General features: G+C 38.0%; 1 protein-coding gene across 5 annotated transcripts in view; it reads right to left on the reverse strand.

Annotated features, from left to right (window-relative positions):
• Positions 1-8580, reverse strand: part of LOC124594971 (lysophosphatidylserine lipase ABHD12) — a 92725-nt gene extending 84145 nt beyond the window's left edge. For 2 of the 5 annotated variants that reach the window (XM_047133495.1, XM_047133492.1), the window contains exon 1: positions 8350-8580. The gene's annotated coding sequence lies outside the window, so the exon portion shown is untranslated. Of the gene's footprint in view, positions 1-8114; positions 8319-8349 lie in introns of those variants that run through there. The other 3 variants (XM_047133496.1, XM_047133494.1, XM_047133497.1) reach the window with 3 other exon arrangements.
• Positions 8581-15003: the final 6423 nt, after the last annotated feature.

Genomic DNA, 15003 nt, shown 5'->3' on the forward strand with positions numbered 1-15003 from the left:
ACAACATACTTCTCTACAAGATGGGCCACACAGGCTCAATAACACAGATCTGGTGACTGGTGGATAGGGGAGGTGTGATAATTCAGCCTTGTGCTCACACAAGTCCTTAACAATGCAAACTACGTGAACAGGACCGTGTCACCTTGGAACACAACATTACTATTGGGGAACAAACATTGTATCATGGGATAGACCTATTCACTCAAAACAGTCACATAATCCTTGGCAGTAATGCAACCTTGCAGAATGACCATGGGAACTATGGAATACTACTATATGGCTCCCCAAATCATCACCGAACCCGTGCTATGTTTCACATTTGGGGCATAAACTTTTGCAGTGTGTAATATAACCCACAGTTCACTCATCAAATTTTACAAGCATTAAATAAATAAATAAAACAACACCAGATGGAATTTTCTGTGATCTACCTAAGGCAGATGACTGCGCAAATCACAATACTCTCCTAGATAAACTGTGGTTTTAACAAACTGATTGATTTGCCAACCAATGGATAATGTCATGTTTAACCAAAAGAATGCAGAATGTTGTACTTAGTAACTCTCCAATGGAATCATGTTATATTATTTTGCCTGGGAACAATTCAAATAAGGGGTTTGCCAAGGCTCAAACTTAAGTCCACCATTGTTCCTCACATAAATAAACCAGCTGCCATCTAATATACAAGCAGCATAAGTTCTTTTTGTGGATACACTACTACTGTAACCACTCCAAGCATACAACCAGCTACAGAAGAAATGGTAATCAATGTTCTTAAAAGTATCATTGGTTTTCTGCAAGTGGTCTCACACTCAATTTTAAAAAGATACCATATATTTAGTGCATATGTCTAGAGGTATTAAAGCAATGATAAGAGTTACACGTGGTGAGGAAATAATGAACGGGGTGCATATGCTTCGAAATTTGTGTGTCCCTACTGATGAGAATTTAAACTAGAAAAACGCATTATACAACTCCTGAAACAACTCAGTTCAGCCACTTAGAATCATTGCAAATCTTGGGGAAAGCCAAATCAGTAAGCTGACACATTTTGCATAATTTCATTCAACAATGTCATATGGAATAATTTTCTGGGGTAACTCATGTTTAAGAAAGAAAGTGTTCATTGCTCATAGATGTCCTGTAAGAATATGTGGTGTTCACTCATATCTGTTACAGTAGTGGGGGCATTTAGACTACTGGTTCACAGTATATTAATTCCCTCATGAAGTCTGCTGTAAATAATACACTCCAGTTCAAAGGAAACATTGATATACTTAATTACAATACCAGGAGAAAAAAATTACATTTAGTACTCCACATTTAAGGTTGTCTATAGCACAAAAAGGGGTGCATAACACTGCAACTAAATTTTTTTTATCATTTGCCCAGCGATGTAAAATGTCTGACAGACAGCAAAGTAAAATTTGAAAAGAAACTGAAAGAAGTTTCTTCTTAACAACTCCTGTTCCACACAAGTATTTCTTACTGTATGTGTAACATGTGTGTATTAGAAAATTGGTCAGCATATAGCCAAATTTACAAACTAATTTGTTATGTGAATGTAAAATGATTCAGACTATGTCATTACACTTCATTGATCAAATGATCAACGGAATGTGAAGCCGATTAAGACTCGTCTGACCAAACTAATTTCTTCCGTTGCTCCACACACCAGGTTTTATGGCTCTGGCACTGTATTTTCCTGTTATGGGCATTTACATCACTGATGTGTGGGTTTGGAATTCCAGCTTGCCATACATTTCCTGGGTTATGGAGCTCCCTTCATGTTGTTTTGATGCTGACAGAGTTAACGAGTGTAACTTTCAGTTCTGCAGGGACTTTTACAGCTGTCATCTTATTTTTTGTCACAATCCTCTTCAATAACTGTGTCACGATAGCTCAACACAAACCTTTGTCTGCACTGGGACTTAGCAGATGATGATTTCCTCCCCTCCCCTCTCCCTGTACACAATATAAATTTTCAATATGGAGTCTCCTGAAACACCACACACTTCAACTACCTGGTTTATGGAAGCACTAGACATATGAGCACCAGCAATTTACCCATGTTCAGAGTCACTTAGCTCCAACATAATGCACTCGCAACTACCCAGGACACAATTCTGACCACAACTAACATTTGAAACATACTGAGGATACGTTCAGGTGCTATTCATGGTCAAATGCAACAGCACAACCTGCAGGCTTAGCTAGCATCTGCATAAATGTTTAAGCATGCATTTCTAATGGTGTTTCCATATTTTGTCCAGCCTCAGCACATACAATGGCTACCACTAAATTTTAATTATATAAATGATAAACAGCCTATTTTCTTTTAGGTACATTAACTTGACAATTTATAAAAAAGGCCGCTGAAGTGGGGAAGTAAAAACAACTGGGAGTACACTGTACCAGAATGAGTAAGTACTGAACTTTGATGAATGAGGACAGATTTTCTACATAAAAAAAAAAACATTTTCAAATTAAATGAAAATAGAATTTTCTGAGTTAGTACAGTAAGGGATGGAAACAACACAGTGTAAACTAACAGTGTGGGCATTAGGGTGCCAAGAATTCTTGTTTTCTCATTGACTACAATACTGCTCATCACCAAAAGAATTATTTTCCCACGACTAACATTTTTGAGAAAGTCATTGATGTATATCATGGGTTCTCTCTCTTGTTTGTACCCTGTCTGTTTGGTAGCTATGGATGGAACCAGTCATTAACTACATCTTTATTTGTAATGATTCTAGATTATTTAGAATGATATTATGAAAAGGAAAGTTGTTACTCATAATAGTTACATTCCATCCTGGATTTTGCAACATTTGATTATTCAGCATAATGTTAATCTGTTTTATATATTTTTTTTATAATTACTGTCATGTTTAAGTATATTCTTTTGGATGTTTTGAATACTACAGTGTGACATAAAATTCTGACCTGTGCATTATCATAATGCATTTGCTAGCATATACAAAAATGATTAAAAAGGACCAGTAAAGAATTCAATACAATGCAATGTGTAATCATTCTCATCATATTGGATACCATATAAGGCAACAGACAGGAATGTGTGTGTGTGCACGGGAGGGGGGGGGGGGGGGGGGGGGAGATAAAAAATTTGGTACACAGATCACGTACAGTTCCCTGTCACATCCTGCTGATCAAAATTAGTAGTGCTATGTGTAGTCTAACAGTATGATGTAAACCATTTGTCAGGAGCTGTTCAACACTCAAACTGTGAATTACAGACAAAAAGTTCCAGTGCTTGACAATTATAACCAGATGAACTGTGGAATGGACACACAACAATCTTCAGCATTAACACTGTAAAGCAAAAGGATCAAAATACAGCATGTTCTAATGTTCTCGGTTCATGCATAAAGGATCCAAAACGGCATGTTGATCACGTGTATCAAGAAAAGTCAACTTGTAGCATCCATAACAAAAGATTCATATTTAATTTGCTGTGTAATAAACAGATGAACTACAATAACAGCCTGCCCTGCAATAATAATTTTTGCCCCTGGTAAAAATGCACAATAAGGAATAGTATAAGGGTCATTCCATGTCAAGTCACCCAGGCCTTGACACCAACCATGTCAGATTTTGATGAAACTTTGTACAATTACTTCTTTTATCATCCTGAAAGAACTTGTAATTTTTTTTTGCTCTATCTCTTATAGTTTTTTTTATAAATTTTTAAAGTTTTTAGATTTGGCGTTGTTTCAGCAGTCGGAAATCGTAACTTAAATATGTCCTCACAACTAAAAAAATTTGTATGCTAAAGAATACTCAAGATATCAGTATGAAATTTCAGAATAAGTTTGTGTATTATATCTAAATGTTAAAAAAATTACCATAAAAATATATTAAAATCTTCCAAATGAAAAAAAATTACAAGTAGTTTTTTTTGTTTTTGTTTAGTTTTACAAAAACTGCAATATCTAGAGTCTCACACCTGATAGAAAGCTCAAATTTGTTTTAAAATACTCTTAAATGTATAGGCTATTAGATAAAAAAAAATAATGTTGGCTTTTTAACCTGTTCAATAGTTATCTAATTTTTTAAGTAATATTAATCATATTTTAAAAATAAAAAGTACCAAGTGACTTAGACACCAAAAATAAGTTTTTGTCTTCTTGGAGTAACAATGTATGCTTGGATTTTGTTTTGTTATTCCTGTGTTTTGAAGTAAAAAATTATTACAGTGTTAAATAGTGCTTGGATAGTATTTTATTAAGTTTATTCGAACTTTCAGTAAGTACTGTTACTTAGTTTACAGAGATTCTTTTCCAATATCCTATAAAAGTAACCAGAACAGTATCAGACCAAAAGTGAAATCAGTATGTCAGATATTCAAACCTGTAGCATAGGGTTATTTAAAAAATCTGACTGTTTCCAAACAACCTACACACCTTCAAAAAAGTTACAACCGGTACCTGAATTGAGTGAGGAAGAAAAAAATTTGATCCACTTACGACCTGGAATTAATCTGTGTGAATTTAAGAATATATGTTCACACCACAGCTACTACTTTTTAAATGTTTTCGAAAAGTATCAAACAACATGTGTAGACCCACTAAAAAAAAAAACACAAAAAGCCCATCAAAAGTCGTTGAGAAGTGTAGGCTTGGATCTTTCTAAACAATTACTGACAAAAAATAGTAGCATAAAACCTGGACAAAAGCTTTGCTCAACATGCCGTAACTTTTGTGAGGAAAAATTAAGAGTTGAAGTCAATGAAAGTGAAACAGATGATGAAGTCATGGTTGAATTAGAATCATTGGAATCCAGAAATGAATCCCTCATACAAACAAACATTGCTCTTGATAATTTAGGTTTAACACCGATAAAGCTTCATGACTTGTCAGAACAAAGTAAAGGGTCTTATTTTAAAAGGAAGGTTAGTAGTATTGAAAAGACTGCAAAAAAGGCGGTTTCGAAAGCATTAAAATATGATGCACCAAGTTCTGATGATGACAAAGAAGATATAAGTGTGGTTGAGAAAGCAAAGGATTTTGATGTAATGATTTCTCTTGTGAAAGAGAAGATGTCATCTGTTGGAGGTCTAGAAAAATCCAGGTTCTGACCTTGGCTCCAGATTCTTGGAGTCGAAATAAAGTGATGAAAGAATTTAATGTAAGTGAGTACATGGTGCGACAAGCTAGAAAGCTAAAATCTGAAAAGGGTATTTTGGAAACTCCTGGTCCAAAAAAAAGGTAAAACTCTTTCTGAAAATACAGTAAGACTTGTAACAGATTTTTATGAAAAGGATGAAAGTTCCAGAGTGCTACCTGGAACAAAAGACAAAGTAAGTGTTCAAAAAAATGTGTACATGCAAAAAAAGACTCATTTTGTGTAACTTGAGAGAACTCTATTATTCTTTCAAATGGGATAATCCTGAGGTAGAAGTAGGATTTTCAAAATTTTGTTTCTTGAGACCTAAATGGTGTATCCTTGATGGTGCTGCAGGCACACACACTGTATGTGTATGCAGTATCCACCAGAATGTTAAACTATTATTGGATGCTGTGAAAATTGAAGAATCTTATAAAGAGCTAATTAAGATGCTTGTGTGCAACACGGAAAACCAAAACTGCATGCTACATCATTGCGACAGCTGTCCTGCAAATGCTGCACTAACTGAGTACTTAACTGAAAAACTAATTGAAGATTATGATTTAGAAGAAGAAATTGTAATCAGTCAGTGGGTTAACACAGACAGGGCAGAAATGATCAAACAGTCTATCAGTGTTTAAGATTACATTTCTTTATTGGTTAGGTCATTGAAAAAGCTCACCCCGCACTCGTTTATAGCAAAATCCCAATCAGCAGCCTTTAAAAGATTGAAAGAAGACCCACCACCCAAAACAGCAATTATTGTGATGGATTTCAGTGAAAATTATTCCTTTGTTATACAAAATGAGATCCAAAGTTACCACTGGAATAGAGGTGGTTGTACTCTACACCCAGTTGGAGTTTTCCAAGGAAATGAGGAAAACAATGTTTTTGTTTCCAACCACTGTTTTATTAGTGATGACCAAGAACATGACACTGGTTTGTTAACTTTGTACAAAAAGAAATTACAAAGTGGCCGTCATTACATCATACTGACATTGACTCAGTTCACTACTTTACAGATGGTTGTGCTGGGCAGTACAAAAATAGAAACAGTTTTAAAAAATTGACTGAACACTTGAGAGACTTTAATTTGAAGGCCCAACACTCTTTTTTTGCAACAAGTCATGGGAAGTCAATTTGTGATGGCCTAGGAGGAACTATTAAAAGAATTTTAAGGAAAGCCAGTCTACAGCTTTCAGATGAAGAACAAATAATGACAGCAATCAATGTGTACAAGTTTTGTGAAAAAATATTGAAAACATTCATTTTCACTTTATTGACAAAAAAAAAAGCTGATTTGCTACGGTTAAAACTAGAAAAACGTTTTTTCAGCAACCCAAACCATTCCAGGAACAAGAAGTTTTCATAACTTCAAACCACTTCCAACAAACAACCTTGAAATTAGAAGGACTACAGATAGTGTAAAACCCTCCTTAGTCTTTTCTTTCCATTCTTCTTCTGATTGGGTTCATGTTGAACCATGCAAATCATGATGGTAACTGGTACTTTGGACAGGTAAAAACAATATTCAATGATGAAGAAGATGCAGAAATTCTATTTCTACATCCTTCAGGACCAGCTGCATCATTTCATTGGCCTGAAAGAGAAGATTCTTGCATAGTGCCTTTGGAGCACATAGTCTGTGTAGTAGACACACCTCAATCAAGCGGCACTGGAAGAATGTATTACTTCAAAAAAGACTGTATCAAAAGAACTGAAAGCTCTTGGATGAAGTGGAAAAACAGTTTGAATCAGCATTAATGTTTATTAAACAGACAAAATTACTCAAAAAATTCAATGTTTCAAGCAATCAGTTGGGTTATACATAAGTGTTGTAAGAACACTATCTTCGTACATAATTCTAATGTAATCTACTATAATTAATAAACATGTTAAAAAGCCATCATTATTTTTGTTTTATCAAGTAGCCTATATGTTTAAGAGTAAATTAAAACAAATTTGAGCATTCTATCAGGTCTGAGACTCTAGATATTGCAATTCTTATAAAACAAAACATCCATTAAAAAAAAAGAAAAAAAATACATATACATAATTTTTTTCATAGAAAATATTAATATATTTTAATAGTATCATTTTTATCTTCAAATATGTATAATAAATAAACTTGCTGCAAAAATTCATGATGTTATCTAAAAGAGTTTTTAAGATAAGAAATTTTAAGGTTTTGAATACAAATTAAATTTACCATTTCCGAAGGTTCGGAAAATGCAAAACATAAAAACTTTAAAAATTTATTAAAAAAAACTATAAGAGATACAGCAAAAAAAATTTGCAGGTGTTGTCAGGGTGGTATTAGAACCATTTGAGCCAAATTCCATGAAAATCTAAGGAGGTGGGTGTAAAATTTATTTTTTATTGGGTGATTTTATATGGAATGACCCATGAAGTTGTAGCGTATGGTGGTAGCAAATATGTATTATATTTAATAGAATGCAGAAAAAGATAAATGCGTGACACAGAAGACACAAATATTGGAACCACAGTCTGTGTAATTCAAATCAGTCCTACATGCAACCATTAGAATTATCAGTAATTGCTTTAAAATTGCTACAGTGCATTCCCAATCAACCACTGACTGATTTTATGATATTCCTTTCTGCAGAAGAATACTTACGTTTCTAGGTAAAGAATATTCAAGATGGTACTACACATCATCACAATACAAAAAATTACAGATTCCTTTCAGAATGTCAAGTGCAGGGGTGAAGCATTCGTTTATATTCAGCAACGAAATTACCAAAATAACAGTCAAACAACTTAACCAAAATATTAAATAACCTAATACGGGAAAAATCTCCCCAATGACAAAATAAATTGGAAGATACCGCAAATTATCGGTAACAACTAAGATTAAATTGGAACATAATTAATCTAGGGCAATTGGAAATGTCGAGAGGAAAATTTGAATATCAGTAACAAGCATCTCCTTAACACACTTACTTCAATTTTTGCAGTATTACCTAAAAACTAGGGCGTACAAGATGTTTGGAGAACAGTGCGCTCATAATTTGTGCTCGGCTACATATACACAGGTATCATCGTCGTTTTCTTGCACCGCATTTGATCAAACGATCAAGGCAACTCCTACTAAATGCTATATGAGTGATCTGTTTCTAAGACGATACTACTGGCAACACATACTTCGCTCAGAAACTGACAAATCACGAAGACGCCAAGACCTATGTCAATACTTACCACGTTACTCTACTGACGCTATAACACAAACTTACAAACAACCGTACGGCAACGTATTTCAATACGTACTTTTGTGTTTCTTATTGAGGAACTGTGTGCCTTTATCTATTCCAGCTTCTTTTAGGCCACTTCATTGCTTAAACTAAACGCAAAACCAACACAAAGTCACACCCACGCTCCTTTGTTATCCTATTATCCTTCAACATCTCTGATTCAGTGTCTCAAGTCCAAACTTCATGGCAGCCAACACAACAGACCATATGTAAAGGTAAGCCATAGGGCACAAGAAAATCTCCGAAACAACGGTTAACGTACAGCACAAACAGAACTATTAATCGACGTCAGTTACTTGGCGTATTCATATTATGTAAAGTGGTCAAAAATCTTACTTACTCTATACAGAACAAAAGTCTCGGAATTAATCGTAAACGAAAATGGAAAAATCACGATAAACTGCCTACTGTTAGCCCTCATATAATAAGATCCAGATGTCTTTGGCGAACTGATTATAGAAATCTTACCGGTATGTGTAAGACAATTTCATCAACAATAGTCTGTAAGTTACGAACGTTCTGTTCGTACCTACTGCCAGTTTAGTACATTTTGTAAATATGAACGAAGCAGTTGGTAGTTCATGACAGGCATCGCGAAATTTATTAACAAAGGAAAGAAGAAAACAATTAAATACACATTTTACAATATATTTGTAACAAAATAAATATTTCTTGATATAGGTACTTTCCTGTGCATCTGTAATTACATTCCTCTGATCGGCAGAAACGGTGTGGTAAAAAGCGTTTCTCATTTTGTCTGTAGTATTTTAATATTCCTTCTTGTCCCAGCCGTACGTGGTCTGAGCAAGGAAGGCTGATTCAGTCGACGCGTTACGCGTACAGTACGTATCTTCTTATTCCACTGCACTACAAGAGTGTGTTTTTACCCGTTAGCATGCCCATCACTTTTTTGCCTTCCCAGCCTGGTACTTCTAGGATGAGTATGCCGCTGGCGGGCGAGTTGCCGACTGCCAAGACGTCTTCTTTCAGCAGCAAAACATTACTCGCAGGAATTACGCAGAAAAATACGGAAACTGATTCCAACGGATCTACGTTGTAAATGTAGATATCAATGCCACAAGTTCTGCACAGCAATGTAAGATGTTGGGCAAACTCTATTTTTTAACTTAACATTGACTTTCTATAAACAATGATTACACAAAACACTTCAAGTTAAGCTACTGACAACCCAAAAAAAGTACAGTCATAAACAATACGTTGAACAGGAGCTGAACTGCACAGTGAATACATACTGTTGCAGACTGACTGTAACTTAAACAGATCGAGAATCTTGACAAACTGATTAAAACCACTCAGTTCAATTAACCAAAACTAAAAGTACACATCTGCATATTTTGTGAAGTAAGCAAGTAATGTCCTACACCCTTAATCTTTGTCTAAGGGTTTATATTAGGTATGTAAGCTATTTCCTTTTAAATTAAGCTTTATTCAGACTGAATCAAACGAACGTCCAGTTAAATTGGCCGTAACTGAAAATTGGTGAGTGCCACATAAAAACGAACAGAGCTACGTAAACGAGCAGGAAAAAACGCCATAATGTGGTGCACAACACTTATGTACATGAAAAATTTACTTGTGTAACAATTTTTTAAAAGTTGTGTATGATTGCGCCATATTACTTTCTTAAATATTTATCGCAACGTGTATATGATAATGATTTGTAATGTCGGAAAATGGCCAATGTGGGGAGGCGCTCATCTGGAATAAAATACAATTAAATGATGTCAATTTGACGTAAATTCGTGAGAATTTGTGAAGATGACTAATGTCATATGGGCTCTCGGGCTTTTAAGTAGTCGGCACATATGTGCTTCGTGGTCGTTTCGGTGGTCTTTCGGCAGTGTACCGGTGGTGAGCCAGTGTCAGATAAAGATCTGGAGGGATTGATAGCTTTTGGCAGGAGTTGAACATAGTCTTCGGGCGGCAAGTCAGCCGCAACATTTCAATACGGTATGTAAAAACTTATGGATCATCAAAGTCTGAGCAATGTTTTCAGGTGTGGTCAATCTTCGAGTCTCAAACGCTAATTTAACTTAGCGTTAGTGATAGTTATACGCCGAAGAGCCAAAGCAACTGGTACACCTGCTTAATATGGTGTAGGGCCCCCGCGAACACACAGAAGTGACACAACACAACGTGGCATGGACTCGAATAATGTCTGTAGTAGTGCTGGAGGGAATTGACGCCATGAATCCTGCAGGGCTGTCCAGAAATCCGCAAGAGTACGACGGGGTGGAGATCTCTTCTGAACAACACGTTGCAAGGCATCCCAGATATGCTCAATAATTTTCATATCTGGTGAGTTTGGTGGCCAGCGGAAGTGTTTAAACTCAGAAGAGTGTTCCTAGTGTCACTCTGTAGCAATCCTGGACGTGTGGGGCGTCGCATTGTCCTGCTGGAATTGCCCAAGTCCGCCGGAATACACAATGGACATGAATGGATGCAGGTGATCATACAGGATGCTTACGTATGTGTCTCCTGTCAGAGTCGTATCTAGACGTATCTGGGGTTCCGTACCACTCCAACTGCGCACGCCCCACACCATTACAGAGTCTCCACCAGCTTCAGCAGTCCCCTGCTGATACGCACGGTCCACGGATTCATGAGGTTGTATCCATACCCGTACACGTCCATCCGCTCGATACAATTTGAAACTGGCTCGTCCAACCAGGCAACATGTTTCCAGTCATCAACAGTCCAATGTCGGTGTTGACGGGCCCAGGCGAGGCATAAAGCTTTGCAGTCATCAAGGATACGTGAGTGGGCCGTCGGCTCTGAAAGCCCATATCCATGACGTTTAGTTGAATGGTTCACACACTGACACTTGTTGATGGCCCAGCTTGGAAATCTGCAGCAATCTGCGGAAGGGTTGCACCTCTGTCACGTTGAACGATTCTCTTCAGTCGTCGTTGGTCCCTTTCTTGCAGGATCTTTTACCGGCCGCAGCGATGTCGGAGATTTATGTTTTACGAGATTCCTGATATTCATAGTACACTCGTGAAATGGTCGAGCGGGAAAATTCCCACTTCATCGCTACATCGGAGACGCTGTGTCCCATCACTCTTGCGCTGACTAGAACTCCACATTCGAACTCAGTTAAATCTTGACAACCTGCAGTTGTATCAGTAGTAACCGACCTAACAACTGCGCCAGACACTTGTTATGTGATATAGGCGTTGCTGACCGCAGCGCCATGTTCTGTCCGTTTACATATCTCTGTATTTGAATACGTATGCCTATACCAGTATCTTTGGCGCTTCAGTGTCTTTTGTAATAAACTTTTCTGAATGGCGCTGCAGCATCATCGATGAACTTAAACGTTAACGCTTACGTGAGACTTGGATTGTGCTTCTGCTTTCATGTTAGCTTATGTTGTGGCGGACTCGAGAATTAATATTTGTAAATTATATCTCTGAACTTTGTTTACATTCTTATCACTTAGGGACTGTTATCATCTCTGATCTTGTTCACATACAGTGTGTTCATGCAATCTTAACTGCACTTAGTTTCAGCTTTAATTTGGAAACTAATGTGCTTACAATTACTTGATATAAGGTCATCAATCTTTGTGTTTCAAACTTAACAGTGTATAGATTCTAAATTATCTCCTCCATTGTGTTGACTTCATTAATTTGTTCCTACCTAGTTACCATTTATTTAATTTAACTTATTTATTTCTTTGTTTTTAAATACACTGACGGAAAACAAAATCGCAACACAAGGTGAAGCTATACGACATTAACGAAAGTTGGCAGGCCAGCTTCTACAGTTGCTAGAAGCGCCACTATCAGGGTACAAATCAGATTTGCTTTAAATACACGCTGTGACTCGTGAGCGTTAGTTACCTTGGAGATTGGACGTGCTGAGTTCATGCTAGTCAAGAACGTCTTTAAGGCGATAAGACGTCATTATCAACACTTCACTGAGTTTGAACGAGGTTGTGTAACAGGGCTGCGAGAAGCTGGATGTTCCTTCTGTGATAATGCAGAAAGACTTGGCAGGAGTGTAGCCACTGTATATGACTGCTGGCAGCGGTGGCCACGAGAATGTATGCTCGAAAGAAGACCAGGCTCCGGAAGGATACGTGGCACTACCGAGAGGGGGAGACATTGTGTTTAACGTATGGCTCTTGTGCACCGTACTGCATCTATAGCAGCAGTTCGAGCAGCAGTTGAGGCCTCAGTGACACAACTAACTGTTACAAATCGGTTACTTCATGGACAGCTCCGAGACAGGCGCTCTGTAGCGTGTCTTCCACTGACCCCAAACCAACGCTCATTTTAGGGCAGGGTGGAGGTCTGTTGTGTTTTCTAATGAAATCTGGTTCAACATCCGTGCCAGTGATGGCTGTGTGACGGTTAGAAGGAGGTCTGTTGAGGGCCTGCAACCAACCTGTCTGCATGCCAGACACTGGATCTACACCTGAAGTTATGGTCTGGGGTGTGCTTTCGTATAACAGCAGGAGCACTCTCGTGGTTGTCCCACTCACCTGGACTGCAAATCCATACGTCAGTCTGTTAATTCGACCTGTAGTACTGCTATTCATTAACAGCATTCCAGGCGGTGTTTTCTAACAAGATAACGCTCGCCCACATATCGCTGTTGTAATCCAACATGCCCTGCAGGGTGTCAACATGTTGCGTTGGCCTGCTCGGTTACCAGCTTAGTCACCAATCGAGCACATATGGGACGTCATAGGACGACAACTCCATCGTCCAGCACAGAGAGCATTAACCGATCCTGTATTGACCGACCAAGTGCAAAAATCATGCAACTCCATCCCACTATCCAGTACCTGTACAGCACAATACATGCACGTTTGCATGCTTTCATTCAACGTTCTGGCGGTTACTCCGATCTTATATTAATCTGTGAACTTGCACTGTTAATCACTTAAAATATTGGCTAGGCAAATGTATTCCCGAAATTTCATTACTTAACATTAATTATTTTTTGGTGTTGCGATTTTTTCCATCAGTGTACAAGCATAACTTTCTCTGTAATCGGCGCAGGCTTGGTAAAACCGAATTTAGATAGCCAGTGTTGTTATTAGGGCGTATACGCAGCAGTGTACAACACATCTCTAAACCCGTAGAACCATACTTTGTCTTCAGAGTATTTCACTTGCCGGAACCCCAAATAAAGCTCTATATTCATTTTGAGAACATTGACACCACATATACTGATATATCTCAAAGGAGGTAAGCCTAGAACACTTGTTTGTTCTTTCCGTTGACCTCCGAGTCTGCATGTGTATTCCACACCTTCAGTCGGTTCTTTGCATTCCCCCTGGGCGCATACCACAACTGTGTGATTTCTCTCCTCCCCTGCCTCCTCTCCCGTCTGTTAAGATCGAACACATCTTGCCACTGAATGTGTTGCAGTGCATAATGTTGCTCTATACTGCTTTAGCTATGTTCACCGATGTTCTGCAAAATTACGAAAGGATATTGTGACGTAATATTGCAGTCTCTCAACTCACCAATCCGCAGTTGCAATTATGATGCATTCCTAATTTTCGAAAGCGATTGTCGCTTGCAGCAAGCAGCACCCCATGTTTTACTTCTTCATTATTGTTTTGACGATTGCCTCATGAAGGAATGGTGTAATGTGTAACTGATTGGTCTTGTGTGCCACTGAGTGTCACGACGCTCCTTTTTCCTGTTGGTATAGTGAGAATGCTAATCCAAATCGCACTTTAAGTTTGGTAGTATAATGTAGAATTACAAAACAGACCTCGAAATCGTGGCGAAAAAACAGTGTGTATGGCAGTGTACAAAGCATGTTAGAGCAGAAAAAAAAACAATGTTTCAAACAACAACACAGGGTCACAGGGAGCGTCTCTTGCGACTTACAGTATAGTCTGTGGGATACGGTCATCCTCCTACAGTACAGGTGATGACACTTTAAACTGGTCTGTGCAGTTGATCAATACCTGTATATTTAATAGGATTGTCACGTGTGCTCGATGCCGCCATGCAGATAGTATTTGTTTCTGTGTATGGGAGGAGATATATGCAGTAAAAATCTTATCGAGTTCTATATCGGATGAAGTTAGTAGAGCTTTTATGTTTCGTAATTTTTCTCTGTTGGATGGTATAGAATAACGACGATAGCATGTTTCGCTGATAGACGTGAATGGGAGCTGAGGGACGTGGATCTGCTTTGGACTGCAGTATCTATATGTAGTTTGGGGATGCAACACAATAAGCCCATTTCCACCAAATGGTCAAAACACACTCCTGCCGCACTGACTCAGGTCGCTCTGTTTCTACACAAGTTGCAGAAGGTGGTGGATATGGTTCAAAGATGGCTCTGAGCACTATGGGACTTAACATCTGAGGTCATCAGTCCCCTTACTTAGAACTACTTAAACCTAACTAACCTAAGGACATCACACACATCCATGCCTGAGGCAGGATTCGAACCTGCGACCGTAGCGGTCGCACGGTTCCAGACTGAAGCGCCTAGAACCGCATGGCCACATCGGCCGGCATGGTGGATATGGCTTTCTATGACTTCCATCCAGTTCCAACTTAAATTGGAACGATCTCATGTGCAAAGCTGCGGAAATGACAGC

Source organism: Schistocerca americana, chromosome 2, assembly GCF_021461395.2.
Source record: "Schistocerca americana isolate TAMUIC-IGC-003095 chromosome 2, iqSchAmer2.1, whole genome shotgun sequence".
NCBI lineage: Eukaryota > Metazoa > Arthropoda > Insecta > Orthoptera > Acrididae > Schistocerca > Schistocerca americana.